The sequence below is a fragment of the Schistocerca serialis genome, chromosome 4 (genome assembly GCF_023864345.2).
Source record: "Schistocerca serialis cubense isolate TAMUIC-IGC-003099 chromosome 4, iqSchSeri2.2, whole genome shotgun sequence".
Lineage (NCBI taxonomy): Eukaryota > Metazoa > Arthropoda > Insecta > Orthoptera > Acrididae > Schistocerca > Schistocerca serialis.
The window spans coordinates 554,347,697-554,359,833 of NC_064641.1; positions in this window are offsets into that span (position 1 = coordinate 554,347,697).

Sequence of the window (12,137 nt, forward strand, 5' to 3'; positions counted from 1 at the left end):
TACATAAAACAAAACAAAAACAGTAAACAGTAACTTAGGTCCCACTACAAAAAAAATACATTTTAGAAATAGATAGAGATTACAAAACAAGAAACAGTAAACAGTAACTTAGGTCCCACTACAAAAATACATTTTAGAGAGAGATAAAGATTACAAAATAATAAGTGTTACAGAGAAATAAATATTGCAAAATATATGTTTACAATAAAAATATTCGGTATTACAAATACAAATTTGGGCATACATTTGCAATTTACAATACAAGAGATGTTAAACACTGTAGTTCAGGAACTCTTCTAATGTATAAAATGATCCTTGCAATAGGAACTGCCTTAAGGTTTTTTTAAACAGGAGATCATCATCTACCAAACACTTAATTCTTGAAGGGAGGGCATTAAAAATCTTACAGCCACTGAAATGGACTCCTTTCTGCACCATACTTAGATTTGGCTGTTCATAGTGGATATCATGTTTCCTTCTAGTATTGTGACTGTGATATGCACTATTCAGCTTACAGATGGATTTGTCTTTCCTTATGAAGCACATGAATGAGAATATATATTGCGCAGTGGATGTAAGTATTTCAATCTTCTTAAAAAGATTCCTGCATGTGGCTCTAGGATGGACTCCACACATGATCCTTATGGCTCTTTTTTGTACACACAGTACTTTTTTAGCCAGTGGCTGATTTCCCCAAAATATAATTCCAAATGCCATAATTGCATGAAAGTAACCATAATACGCTGACTTCATGGTTTCCATATTTCTATAAGAAGAAACAATGCGCAATGCATATGTTGCTGAACTTAGTCTTTTGCACAGATCCACGATGTGGTTGGACCAATTCAGTTTGCTAGCAATATGCAAGCCTAGGTATTTTCAGGAATCTACCCTGGTTATTGTCTGCTCACCTACCTTTACAAATATTTCCTCATCTTTGGATGTTTTGTGGAACTGAATTTAGTTTGTTTTACAGTAATTTAAAATAAGACCAGTTCACCGTTTCATTTAAAACCTTATTTGCCGTTACCTCAAGGTTATCTTCCGAATTATCAATAAGTAGTGTACTGTCATCCGCGAAAATGGTGAATCTACAATATTCCGTAGAGAGAGGAAGATCATTTATAAATATAATAAAAAGTAGGGGGCCCAGAACTGAGCCCTGCAGCACTCCACATGTGATGGTACCCCATTCTGAAGATATTGGGACACCATCCTGACTATCTACTACAACTTTTTGTTTTCTGTTTGACAGATATGAGTCGAGCCATTTCCCTGCTGCACCACTTATACCGAGATGTGCAGCTTTTTGTAAAAGAATTTGGTGATTTACACAGTCAAATGCTTTTGTTAGGTCACAAAACATGCCAATCACTTTCAGTTTTTGTTGATAGGTTCCAAGAGTTTGCCAGTAAATGCAAATATTGTATCTTCTGTTGACAAACCTTTCTGAAATCCAAACTGACTTTTGCTGAAGCTATTGTGTTCACTGAGATGCTTAACTATCCTGGCATCATTAGTTTCTCTAAAACTTTTGAAAAGCTTGTCAGTAGTGATATTGGCCTATAGTTAGCAGTATCCGTCTTACCCCCCTTCTTATACAGCGGTTTTACAACTGCATACTTAAGCCTCTCAGGAACTATTCCTTGCTTAAGTGACGCATCAAAAATGTGGCAAAGGACTTTACTTACATGGCTGGAGCAGTATTTTAATAATTTGTTAGAAATGTTGTCAATTCCAGCAGAGTTTTTACTTTTCAGGGATTTAATAACTCTTTCAATTTCTTGAACAGCGACTGTTTTTACCTTCATGTGTTGCACTAAACCAGGTACTCTAGCTTTCAAAAGATTGATGGCTTGCTTCATGGACCCTTGTAAACCTATTTTTTCTGTTACTGTTAAAAAATTGTAGTTGAATGTGTCTGCAACTGTTTTTCGATCGCTAACAAGATTACCCTCACTTTTGATTTGGATATTTTCACTACAAACTGCATTTTTCGCCGTTTCCTTCTTTACAAATTTCCAGATAGTTTTTACTTTATTGCTCGAGTTGTCAATTTCTGCCTTCAAGCACATGTTCTTTGCTGCCTGAATTGTCTTATTCAGAACTTTATTGTAGATTTTATAGTGTGTAATCCTACTATTATCATTTGAACTCCTGGCTGCAGCATATAGTTCTCTTCTTGTTTTACAAGAGATTTTGATGCCTTTAGTAATCCAAGGCTTGTTTCCAGATTTGAACAGGTTTTCTCTCACTGATTTTTTTAGGAAATGCTTCTTCAAAAAGGCTTGTAACTTCATTGATAAATATATTAAATTTTGAATTAACATCAACTGTAGCATATACAGAAGACCAGTCCACAAGCCGTAATTGCTGATTAAAGGTTTCAGTGGTGTGTCTGTTTATAATCCTAAATGTTTTCCAAATGAAATTTTCTTTTCTTTGTACATTCATTTGGTTTAGAGTGAGGAATTGCCCTTCATGATCAGAGAGCCCATTTATAATATTTTTCATGGTTAAATTATTGCAAATATCCTTATCTACAAATACATTATCTATGAAAGTGCTAGAGCTGGCAGTTACACTAGTTGGAGTGTCCACCACTGGTACTAAATTGTAACAGTACATTAAATGTTCAAAATCTGCCTTGTTTCTATTTTCTGTTAAAAGGTCCACATTGAAGTCACCCATAACAATGATAGATTTAGTTTTCCTACATAGATGGGCCAGAAGTGATTCAGTTTGTCTTAGAAATACGTTTAGATTTCCAGCAGGTGCTCTGTAAACAGCCAGAACAATAACAGTTGCACTATCTGCTGTTAAATCAATGCCACACACCTCAAAATGTTGTTCATCACAGTATTTGCTTAAATCTAGAGATTTATACACTATTATATATAAAAACAAAGATGAGGTGACTTACCGAACAAAAGCGCTGGCAGGTCGATAGACACACAAACAAACACAAACATACACACAAAATTCAAGCTTTCGCAACAAACTGTTGCCTCATCAGGAAAGAGGGAAGGAGAGGGGAAGACGAAAGGAAGTGGGTTTTAAGGGAGAGGGTAAGGAGTCATTCCAATCCCGGGAGCGGAAAGACTTACCTTAGGGGGAAAAAAGGACAGGTATACACTCGCACACACGCACATATCCATCCACACATACAGACACAAGCAGACATATGTCTGCTTGTGTCTGTATGTGTGGATGGATATGTCTGCTTGTGTCTGTATGTGTGGATGGATATGTGCGTGTGTGCGAGTGTATACCTGTCCTTTTTTCCCCCTAAGGTAAGTCTTTCCGCTCCCGGGATTGGAATGACTCCTTACCCTCTCCCTTAAAACCCACTTCCTTTCGTCTTCCCCTCTCCTTCCCTCTTTCCTGATGAGGCAACAGTTTGTTGCGAAAGCTTGAATTTTGTGTGTATGTTTGTGTTTGTTTGTGTGTCTATCGACCTGCCAGCGCTTTTGTTTGGTAAGTCACCTCATCTTTGTTTTTATATATAATTTTTCCCACGTGGAATGTTTCCTTCCATTATATTGATATCATTGATTTATACACTATATTATTTTTTATAAATATTGCAACACCACCTTTTCCATAACAGATCTACAGTAATGAGTAGCTAAACTAAAGTTCTCAATCTGTATCATGTGGATCCCATTCATAACGTGATGTTCTGAGAAACACAGTATATCAGGCTCACTTTCACACTCGTCTTTTAAATTTATTAGCAACTGGTCTATTTTATTCTTGAGGCAACATATACTTTGCTGGAATAAAGACAAAGTTTGATTTTTTCTCACCTCTGCATTTGCGTGATGTTTGCTAGGAGTGGCTTTTTTGGGTCAACAGAAACCTCCAATCTTACTCGTCTGCTTTGACCCGTGACGTAAGCGTGTTGTGGTGTGTGACGTCATTACGGCGCGGAGTTTAGTCTTGTTTTTGTTTGTGGTGCTCTCTGGTGGTGTGTTCATGGTTTTCGTTTGTTTTAATTTAATGCTCATTGCTGTATGTCGGGTGAGTTTGTTATTGAGTGTATTTGGTTGTGGTTTTTTGTTTAGGAATGGATATGAAAGACCGCCTTAATAGTGTTCGGTTGAGGGCGATGATGGGCGAGACAGCGTTAGAACTTATCGAGTTCTTACAACTATTCGGTTTAATCGCCGAAGTTGTTAAGTGTTCTCTTTGCCTTGAGGCGATGAAATTGGTTAAAGTTCCGGCCTCTCGGACCAGCGACAGATACATGTGGTGTTGCCGGAAAGATGGCGTATGGCGTTCTATAAGGCGTGGTACCTGGTTCGAGAAGTCTATATTGGGCATGCGTGAGATTGTGCTTATTACATATTATTTTTGTTATAGATGCCCACAGAGTTTTTGCGCGTTTGAGACTGGTGTGAGTGAGAGGACTGTTTTAGACTGGTATTCCTTTTGTCGTGAAGTGTGCTCGGAATTTATTAAGTACAGGGGTAAGTTGGGTGGGCATGGGGTGCTTGTGGAGGTGGACGAGTCGCAGTTTGGTAAAAGGAAGTATGGGAGGGGGAAGTCTGTGGCTGGTCTTTGGGTGTGGGGGGCTGTTGTTCACGGGGGTGGGGGTACTGAATGTGTTTTTAGGGTTGTGGAGGGGAGGTCGAAGGCTGAATTAGTGGGGTTAATTGAGGAGTATGTAGAGCCCGGGTCCACAATAGTTTCTGATGCTTTTTCTTTTTATAGGGGGTTGGGTGACAGGGGATTTAATCATTTAGTAGTGAACCACAGTCTAGAATTTAAGAATTATGATACTGGGGCTTGCACTAACACAATTGAGGGGATGTGGGGGGCGGTTAAGTCAGTTCTTGGGAGGGGGAAGAGGCGCTCTTCCAACCTTCAGTCTCATTTAGATGAGTACTGTTGGCGGAAGAGTGTCCCAGAGGCCTATTGCATTTTTCGGGTTTTTTTAAGGGCTGTGGGTAAAATGTATAGGCCGAAAGTGGTTAGTTAGGGTACATTTGTGTGTGATTGTGGTGGCCAATCTAGTTTGTGGGGCTGGAACTTTTTTGAGGTAAGTTCCGTTTTTTTTTGTTTTTGATGTGTGTTTTGTGTCAACAGAAACATCCAATCTCACGCGTCGGCTTTGACCCGTGACGTTAGGGACCTACACATTGATCTGTAGCGTAGCCCTGAATACGAGGTTAGGTTGGGAGGTTCTTTTTGGCGGGCCTCGAGTACCACTTGTTTATTATTATCTTTGTTCGATCGTAATTTATGTGATTGGGAGCTGTTGTAGATGTATGTAGGTGTAAGGGAAGTGTTCGTTTTTTTTTTTTGTATTGGAGGATGTGATCGGTAGGTTCTGTTGAGCTACATAGGTCAAGGGAAGTGTCCGATTCTGGATAGGAATGTGTTTTTTGGTATTTGGTCAGTTTTGTGATGTTGATTTATTTCGTTATTTTGCGTGGTTTTGTATGGCGGTCGGTGGCTACATTTGTGTATATTTAGTTTGTCCCCACCCAAAAACCCCCAATTTCCCACGCTTGTCCCGTTAGAGTCATTAGGCTTTTTGTGAAACTTGTGTATTTCAGTGTTTATAATACGTATGCGATGTTTTTATATCCGCCATATTGGATAATACGTATGCGATGTTTTTATATCCGCCATATTGGAATTGTCGTTTATAGTCGTTTCCGCTACATTTGTGACGTCATGGGTCAAAGCCGACGGGTAAGATCGGACGCTTCTGTATTTCCGCTTTTTTCAGTACATTAGTTGATAGTATTGCTTGGGGTGTGGAAAACTCATATTGAACACACGAGAGAGATGCTTCACACAACTTTGAATCCTCATCTCTCGTGTTACTCACCATAAAAAACGCTGAGTTTGTTTTCTGTTGCGTGTAGGACGGGCAATAGTTACCGCTGAATATGTTGTTTTAGCTGTTGATTCCGCCACTGACGATTCTGCTGCTTTTGAGGATGCTTCTTTTTCTTTTGCTGAGACTGGTCCCACACCGGTACATGGAATTTTTCTGTTCGTTCTTTATCTGTTCGCAATGATTTCTTTTATCATTTTACATACAAAGTTTTTTCCTTCATAATTTAGATGCATTCCGTACATTTTCCAAACAAAGAACACATCAGTTTTATTTTAATGTTAGTTTTACGAATTTCTTTGTTTACACACGAGTGATACATTAGATCATATCTGTGTGGTAATGTTGCAACTATCGTATTTTTTTGTTTACTGCGTTCCAGGAATTTCTTTAGTTCAGTGAGACAGTTATTTGCTTCGTTTTTCGCAACATCATTTGCACCCGCTATACACACGACATAGTCATTTTTTCCCGACATTTTGTCTTGTAAATCAACACCAATAATGTTTTTTGCTGTTGCTCCTGGCTTTACAAAACCTGTTGCGTCGTATTTCGTGTTTTCTTTGAATAGTCTCGTCATTTTTCTGCCGTGACTGTCCGTTAAAAATAATACATTACATTCGTCTTTGCACTGTTGTACGTTTTGATTGATAGTGTCTTTCTCATTACTACGTGCAATAGATGTCCCATTATTATGTACAATAGATGGTATGCTCAATTTCGCACCTTCATTGTTTGCGTTAATGCTGAACTCAGAGCCTGTATCACCATTCTGATTACAAAGTTTGTTCAAAAGTTCATGTTCCCTTACCGATGTTAGGCCTAAATCCGCCTCTTCACTCAAGGAAAGAACTTGAAATTTGTTTTTAACAGCCAACTGCTTGGTGTTTTTACTCCCTTTCGTATTCACACCTCTGTTTTTATATGGTATATTTGTCTACTCGTTAGAGTTTTTTTGCGGAAGAGAACTGGCCGTTTGTTTGACTAATGACTCACTTATTTCTTTTCGAAGTTCTGACATCTCGCTACTCAATACACTGACGATTTGCTGAAGGCTAGAAATACACTCATTTAACTTAATAATTTCGTCCTTACAATTCACACACACTGCACTTTTACCGATATTATTTTCGTTTTTCGCAGGAATACTACTCACTTGTACACACAACATCTCCGCCATCTTCCTATAATGGTTTGGGGACACTAGTGCTTCAAATATAAAGGGAGATAAAAGTCTAATAATTGTTAGGGATTGCATCATTGTAGTAGAGGAACGTACAGAAAGCAGAGTTATAGAAGAATATTGGCTCAGTGACAGGAATGACAGAGGAATAAGGTACTTTGAGTTCTGTAATAAATTTCAGTTACAATATAAAATATTGTGTTCAAAATTTATGAGAGGAAGCAGTGTAACTGATAAAGGCCAAGTGACACTGCAAGAAACCAGCTGGCTTACTCCATAGTAAGGCAGAGATCAAAAAACCAGATACTCAGTTGTTAGGCTTATCAAGGGCATATAACAATTTAGTAATGATGAAGAGTAGGGCGAAGTTTAAGAGAATCATCTGAATAATCAATATATGATGAAGTGGGATATTGCCATACTTACATGTTTGTGGCTAGAACCTCCCTTGGGTAGGTCAGTCTCCTGATGCAAGTGCTTTTAGTTGATGCCACTTTGGCAGCTTGTGTGTTGAACTAAGGTATTGAGTAATGATGTGTGCATAAAATTCTGTGAGGCTGTGCTTATCACAATGCTGAATATCACACTAAGTAGTTGAGCTTAGGAGAAATACTTCAACTGATCAGAAAAAGGAGGAATTACAAAAATACTAAGGAAAAGAAACTGATACAGCAATATACATCACTTAGGAAGAAAAAGCAATTGGAAGAGTGAGGCTGTCAAAGCATAATGAGTGCTAAAAACATGTCAAATTGACAAGGAAATGGTTGTCAGAAGAACAAATCCTGGATATAGAAAAGCCAAATTAACTTCTGGAAATTCCTGTGGGTATTTTTGTTCCATCATTACAACTACAGCTTTTGGAGAGAATAAAGGCAAATATGCCAACAACGAGAGTGCAAAAGTGATTTCCATCTTAAACAAAAAGGAGTTTGAAGATAAGTGGAAAGAGTAGCTACAGTGAGAAGGAGACATAATCAAATAGCACAGTAGAAGATGAAATTAGAGTCAATTTGGAGTATGTACAGGAGTAGAGTCAGAGAGTGAAAGAGCCTGGAAGACTTACAGTCAAATAATACAGGATACATAAATAGCATACTTTCAGAATTTCAGCAATCATTGTGGAAAGTGGCAGCCAAATGTTTAAATTTAATATGTAGGATCTATAGGTCTGGAGACATACCATATGACTTATAGAAAATCCAAAGATAACAAGGGCAGAGAAATTTGAGAATTATCATACACACATCTTGACAGTTCATGCTTTCAAATTGCTGACAAAAATACTGTACAGAAGAATAGAAAATAAATTTGAGGACAATTAAATTAGCTTTGGGAAATGTAAGGGCATCAGAGAGGCAGTTCTCATGTTATACTTGATAATGGGAGCAAGATTTGAGAAAAATAAAGACACTTTTGTAGAATATATTGTCCTAGACAAAGCTTATGACAATATTAAGAGGTGAAAGATGTTTGAAATAACCAGAAAATATGTAGGGGCACACACTACAGAAAAGGGCATGTAATATGCAGTGTATATGAGAATCAAGGAGGAATATTGAACACAGAAATATGTGCTTGCATTACAAAGGGCATACGGCAGAGCATTACCAAGATGATCCTGAGCCACTATGATAAATGCCAAAGCTGCTCTTCCACCATAAAATGACCTTTTTGCAATTATTTGTTAGCATATATAAGAAAGATCATAATTTTATAAGTAAGTTAAAGAAAAATGAAGTGTTATTAAAAAATAATACTTAAAGAAACAATGTTGATGAAAAGTATTGCACACATCGTAGTAAACATAGCATTGTATTAATTAAATTACAAACTGGCCAAACTTTCTAAGGAAAATGAAATTAAAACAAATATTATATCTTGTTATTTATGGCAACTATTGTATAAATGAGATAAAAAAATAACAGATTATAATGCACTTCTCATAAATTATTAACACTGCAAAAATTATTAATTAGGAATAAAACTGCTGTAACTATGAGGAATTTTGTTTTTACTACAATTTTAGTTGGATTCCCTTGTTTTGAGTGAATCAAACTCACTGATTATGTCACTGAAGTGCAAAGTCAAGCTTGAGAAATGCAGCCAATGACCACTGACAGACCATAGATTTACATGAGGATTCAACATAGATGAACAGAGCAGAGCTGTCTAGAGGCACAATAAGTAACAACTCCTGTAATATTATTAATCAGGCATTTAAAGCTTATTCTTAAACTATTTTTAATTTACCAGGCAGATCATATCAGTCAAATCTTGAGCAGCAAAAGTTGTGGTTGGAGGGGCAAGCAAATCATGTATCCCACTCAAACTTTTTGTTTGCTGCCTCCACCACCATGTCTTCTTTGAGTCCTTAGTCAACAAAAATCAGATGCATTTAGAGAAATAGAATATTTGCCTCAGCACCCAGTCATATACTTTTGAGGTACTACAATACAGTAGCACAGTAGTAGGAAGAACACTCTTGCTGAAAATGAGCAAGCTCTGTAGTTCTCAGCTGTGTGAACAAAGCACAGTGCTGTGACACAAACTATGTTAGTAATAGAGATCTATTTGGTAGCAATCATTTCTAGATGATAATACTACAGTGTGACAACATCATGTGTTTTCAAACATGGACCAAGATGAAAATACGAACACTTAGGGTAGGAGAACTCACATATACATCATGGTTAATTCTTAAACAGTCTTTCTTTCCTTTTTTTCTGGAGTGAAAAGAAAATTTCAGAAGTGGGATTAAATTTCAGGGTGAATGAACATCAATGACAAGAGTAACAGATGACATTCCTGGCCTCTATTAAAGTGAGGAAGAAACACAGGTCCCACAAAATGAGATGGACAGTCAGTTGAGATTAGAGTGTGGAATGAGAGGCAACCAAAGAAAGGTCAAAGTATTAAGAAGTATCAAAAATGAATGAGTGATAAATGTGAAATTGTGGGCCACATAGTAGATCAAGTAAAGGAATTGTGTTACCTTGGACATGACAGAAGAAGCAAGGAGAATGTAAGAAGCACATTAGCTTGTATGTTTGGAAGTGAATTGTGGACTGTGGCAAAAATGGAAAAAAAAAGAATCACATCATTTGAGATTTAGTGTCACAGAAGAACTCTGAAAATTAAGTGGGCAGGTAAATTAAGAAATGAGGAGGTTGGCTTGAGGATTGGCAAGGAAAGGAATGTATTGAAAATCCAAATTAGAAGAAGGAATAGGAAGGTAGGACATGTTTTGAAACATCAAACTTCCTTGATTCTAGAGGTGGTTGTAGATGGCAAAATTCTAATGTGGTGTTACTCTGAGATCAAACCAGTTGATATACTGGTGCAAGATACAAGTAATGGATGGCAGACAATTGAAATGAGCTCTGTGGTATAGCAGGCACTGAGATCAACTCAGCCATGCTATATAGCATGCTTAGCAGCAGTATACTGCACATCAACCAATCAATCAATCTCTTTATTCATCTGTTAACAATATACATTGTATGGATGTAGTCAATTACAATATAGTTTCTTATATTTAATTTGTTTCAAAAACTTGGATAATAAATACAAATATTTTATATTAATATATATAAATAATATTACTTTTTCATATTCAGATATTCTTCAATGTTATAAAAACTGTGTTAGTAAAAATTGTTTAAGATCTACCTCAAATTTATGAAATTATTTAATTTTCTTTATTGTAGAAGGCAATGCACTAAAAATTATTTTGGGCAGGTACTTTACACTTTTTTGCCAGAGTGTTCCTTTGTGGGTGTCTCTGTGAAAATCATTCCTGTTCCTTGTTTCATGGTTATGAACCTGATTATTTAATGTTGAAAATTCCTAGTGAGTTTTCAGAAAGCATACACATTCATAGATGTATAAACTAGGAAGAGTTATAATTTTAAATTCTTTAAATATTTCCCTGCATGACACTCTGCAGGGAACCCCTTTCATTATTCTAATAGCCATTTTTTGAAGATTGAAAGCTTGTTTTGTCATACCTGTATTTCGCCAGAAGATCATACCACATCTAAGCAAACTGTTCATGTAAGCATAATAGGCACACAGCAATGATTCAGTGTTGCAACATTCCTGAAGCATTCTTAGCACATAGCAGCATTTACTTAATTTTTTACTCAAAACTTCTAGATGCTTTTCCCATCTCAAGTGCGCATCCACCCATATACCGAGGAATGTTGTGTATGGAGCTTGTGCAATGACATAGTTCCCTAATTCAGCTTTTACTCTTCTTCTAGCTTTATTTTTAATATTACTGAAATTCATCAATACCGTTTTATCTTTATTTATGATCAAAGCATTATCACTAAACCATTTTACTGTGTAATTTATTGTCCTAGAGACACTCTGCTGTAGATTATCCTCAGTGTATTCTTTCATAAAAATGCTAGTGTCATCAGCAAACATCACTGTTCCTGCAACTGTCAGATGGGTTGGCAAATTGTTTATGTCCACCAAGAACAACTGAGGGTCTAACACAGAACCCTGGAGCACTCCATAGCTAGTTTTTTTTTTTAATCTGAAAGATATGCTTTGCCTTCATGACATATTTGTACTTTCTGTTGTCTGTCAGAGAGATAAGACTTGAACCATTTGACCCCAATATGGTCAGTTCTTCAGTGGCTGAGGGTCGAATGGAGGTACAATTTTAGTATACAGAGAAACTACATCAAGAGTGACAAGTAAGGTTTCAGTTTGAAGAGGGGTGAGATGGACTTGCACAAGCAAGTGCGTGGTATGTTTTAGCTAAGATCAGAGTCTGTCTACCAGAGCTGAGCTATGTTTGGTTGGAACTCTGATTCAGTGAAACAGTCAGGATGTGTATTTTGGGTAGTATTGTAGAGACACAAGCTGATCTGGGCTTTATGTCATAAAGCGGACCACTTTCAGCAGTGCACTGACCCAGACAATGACCAAAACCAGGAGGCTTTTAAGGTACATGACTTTTGCACCCAAAACACAACAGACCAACTCGGGCATGTATAAATACTGGCTGTCTGACCAAACTGGTCACTAATTAAATCAGTAGTCATCATTTGCCAGCCACCATAATGATGGCTTCCACTGTGAGAGCAC